Below are 4,609 nucleotides of genomic sequence, written 5' to 3' on the forward strand. Positions count from 1 at the left end.
TCAGAAGACCGTGTGCATGCTTCCATTTTCTCTCCATGTAGCCTTATGTATACTGCTCATGTCCCTTTGTGTATTTTCTGATGAAAGGAGGATCGTGTGCGCGCAACCATTGTAAACAGAAGTGTCAGAAGAGCGCACTCGTCCATTCACAGCGCATGCGTACTACACATCAGCATGAGCACCTCTAGAGAGGTAGAGGGCGTGTGTGCGCATCAAACACGAGCGATCGCACATTAGCACAGCAGCAAAATGAAGTCCAGATAGCAGAAGCTGGAACATGTTCCTCCATTGGCCTATCTGTGTGTACTCTATGCTCAGGATCACATCTCTGGATGGCAGCCTTATGTTGTCTAATCCTATCCTTCACTAACTGTGTCGTCTCCCCCACATATCGCAGACCACAGGGACACTTAATAAGACAAAACTACATGTCTCGACAAGGATGTGAGAAAATCTTTTAACTGAAAGACCTGACACGTAAGTGGATACTGAAATGTGGAGCCTTCCTGGATGCTACCACACTGGCTACAGCCTAAGCATTTGTAGCAACATTATTTAGGTTTTCCAAGAAACATCTGTTTAGGACCTGTACCCCCTAAGTCTGCTCTAACCAAACGGTTTCTTCATCTTTTGTAGGAGAATAAGTGTGGTTCAGAGAAGATGGGGTCCATAGAGGGTCACTCCGCAAAAGAGGCCAATGGCGCTTAATGATATTTTTGATTCGTCTACTATTTGTGCTATAAGTTGACACAAAAGCGACAGAGAATGTTTTACACGAGGCACTACAGGTGCGGTCTCTGTTCATGATTCAGCCTATATGTTGGTTTCTAAGCAATTCATTTAGATAACCTCTCCTTAGAAATGTATCCTGCATATTATTTAGGCTGTCCTTGACTTTGTGCTAATAATGCACTTAGCTCCCAAAAATTAGCTATATGGTAAGCCAATAGAAGTGCCAGATGGGTGAAAGCTCGAAAAGTGGAACAAATTGTTCTGTTTCCTTAGTGAAAATATCTGACTCTAGTCTACCGTTTACTAGTCTGATCGTGGTATCTAAAAAGTTCACCATAGTACAATCATGTGTACATGTGAATCCAATGGTCCTACGGGCCATATTGATGTCTGCAACAAAGTTCAATACACATCTCCCTACCACACCATAAACATATCATCAATGAACTGCACCCACATACTCCCATGGTCCAAAAACGCTGGTTGACAAAATACATGCTCGTTTTCGAATTTAGCCATGTAGATATTGGCGTATGTGGGTACGACATTGGAACCCATGGCCGTCCCCTGTATTTGTACATAGAAGTTATTTTCAAATAGAAAAAAATTCACATGCAGGATGATCTCTAATAAATCTACAATTAACATCCTTTCCCTTGGTGTAAACATATTTTCCTGGTTCAGAGTCTCTTTTACTGACATTATCCCATCTACGTGGGGGATTGATGTATATAGACTATTAACGTCTAAAGTCACAAGAATGGCTGTCTCCTCCAGTAGTGGTAAATGTTTAATTTTATCCCAAAAATGGGAGGTGTCCTGGATGTAGCATCTGGTGTTGGTGACTAGAGGCCTCAGTAATTTATCAAGAAAGGCAGCACACGGCTGAAAGATTGAATCAATCCCTGCCACAATTGGTCTACCGGTGGAGATGTTTCTGTGAACTTTGGGTAATATATATAATACATGTGTTATATGATCTTTTTTAATTAGGAATTATTTTTGCTTTTTGGATAAAGATATAAGATTTTTCTAGCAACCTCATGTGAAGAATTTTGATCTACCTGCCTGTAACTGTTAACGTCCCCTAGTTGCCTAAGGATCTCTGACCTAGTCATCCTTATTCATGACGCCTACAGCTCTGCCTTTGTCAGCGGGTTTAATAATTATATTGGGATCTGATTCCAATTCCTTGATAATATTTTGTTGTCTTTTAGTGATATTCATAGGCCTATATGTTCTTTTCCTGTTTTTGAGAACCTCCATGTCATGTTGAACTCGAGTAATGAATGTCTCTATAACATGATTAGTAGCGGGTGGATTAAATTTACTTCTATTTTTACACTCCTCGGTCAACAGATGAAAATTGGTGTCAAGTTCTACTTCATCGCTCATGAGTCGGGCAGTTGATGGATGCTTGGTGAAGAACCCCTTAAGCCTAAGAGTTCTGAAGAAGCATGCCAAATCAACCTCCAAGTCAAAGGCATTTGTAAAATTGGTCGGTATGAAAGACAACCCCTTTTTAAGTACCTCAATCTGCTCATTCAATACTTTGTCACAAATATTAATTACCAATGTACTTTGGACCGAGTTTGCACCCCCCTCCAGGATTATCCTTGCCCTGTGGTGTTTCCGCCCGGCCCGGCACGTCCTCTGCGATGCCCGCGGGGTGGTCTCTGCTCTAAAAAATGGGGTACACCAGTAGAGGAGTCCCTTTCTGTTGATTCTGGTATCTCTCGTGCTAATTGGGAACCCTCTTGGGATCTCACGACTTTCCAGTGTCTGCCCTCCCTTTGTTGACCCTTCCATTGCCAACTGTAAACCCTATTGTTGGTATAGTCACGAGCGTCTCTGAGATATTTATCTCTCTTGTGGGTTTCAATTTCATTACCAAAGGTTGCCAAATTTTCATCTAACTCCTGCTTACATTTATTAAAGTCGGTCTCAGATAATGTGGTGGAGTATGCCTCCTGTAGTTTGCTGATCTGTACCTTAGACTCTACCAACTCTTTCTGAATTTGTTCAATCGTCAAGATTATTAGGTCTAATGAACACTTATTTAGGATACCCTCCCACTTAGTACAATAATCTTTGTTATCTGAAAACAGAGTGGTCTCAAATTGCATCTGAGGTCCCTTGGTATTCGTTTCACACGAAAATATTCTGCGAGTGTTGTCGCATGCAGCTCCAGATTTAACTTGTGCTTCAGTTTTTTTTCCTAGATCTTTAGGGACTTAACAGGGATTATTTTCTGAAAGAAAATACTTACTACCACACACAATGTGGCAATGCAACTGGCGTCAATATCTGTGTACACAAATGTATTTGCAGCAATCTGAGGGGCAGTGTTGACCTGTGATAGACATAAGGTCAACCATATAGGTGCAGGCAGGTCTATCCACGGGTTATACACAAACAAAAATAGGGACAGACCGCACTCTAAATGACCGATAATTTTAGTCTAGGTGCAGGGTGCAAATGAGGAACAAAAGGAGGACCCAATTTCCTCCTAAACAATTACTAAAATATTAATAATAGTTCCAGCACTCACTGACTAATGGAACAAATCTCAAAAGCGGGAAAATGCCAAATCAAAAAATAGATTTAATATATGCACAAGTTATATACATGGATCAATGTGAAACAAACAAACTGATATAGCACCAGAACACACAAAAATAGGTAGAATGGACAAAACTCAGGGACAGGGAGTGGGAAAACAAGGTTGTGTAGGGGGAAAGAACAGGGGTGAAAAAATGGGGATAAACAGGGGGGCAACGTTTTGGGGAAAACCACCTTACTCAGGCCCGTTGCCTCTTGTCCTCAAAGGGACAAAGGTACTTCCCTTACCCCAGTACCCCCAAATACAAAACTATGCCCCTAATGTATAGGATAATTGGTAACCTTCTAAGCAATTAGTGCTGCAAGAACATGAAACAGCAGTAGAAAAAGAGTGTATATTAATGTCCAAAATAGTTAAAAATCAAACCAAGGACTATCTGCCAGCAAACGCTGTGTCTAACACTCTCCTTTCCTGCTACAGGGGGCTGCTGCCTGCATCTGTGTGATTCAGTGTAGATAAGGGCTGACTGTTTGACGTCATCAGGGGGCGTGAGGTGAGTCCATTGCCAGCAGCTGATGAGGTTGTCATCAGTGATAGAAAACAGCAAAGTCTCTACACGTAGCCTTATGTACACTGCTCATGTCCCTCTGTGTATTTTCTGATGAAAGTAGGATCGAGCTTTCACCCACCTGGCACTACTATTGGCTTACCATATTGCCAATTTTTGAGAGCTAAGCGCATTATTAGCACACCCACCAAAGTCAAGGACAGCCTAAATAATATGCAGGATAAGTTTCTACGGAGATGTTATCCCAATGAATTGCTTAGAAACCAGCATATAACGGCAGAATCATGGAAAGAGAACGCACCTGTGATTCCTCGTAGTAAAACATTCTCTGTCCCTTTTGTGTCAACTTATAGCATAAATAGTGGACGAATCAAAAATATCATTAAGCGCCATTGGGCTCTTTTGCGGAGTGACCCTCTACTGGCCCCATCTTCTCTGAACCACCCTTATTCTCCTACAAAAGAGGAAGAAACTTATGTGACTGTTTTGTTAGAGCAGATATAGGGGGTACAGGTCCTAAACAGATGTTTCTATGGAAGGGTCGTTTATCTTATTAAGTGTCCCTATGGTCTGGGATATGTGGGGGAGATGACACAGTTAGTGAAGGATAGGATTAGACAACATAAGGCTGCCATCTGGAGATGTGATCCAGAAGCACCTGTGGCCTATCACTTCACACTTGCTGGGCATAATGCTAGCCAGCTACGGCACCAGGTTACTGATGGCATGAGGACGAGTCGCAGGGG

This window comes from Ascaphus truei, chromosome 1, assembly GCF_040206685.1.
Source record: "Ascaphus truei isolate aAscTru1 chromosome 1, aAscTru1.hap1, whole genome shotgun sequence".
NCBI lineage: Eukaryota > Metazoa > Chordata > Amphibia > Anura > Ascaphidae > Ascaphus > Ascaphus truei.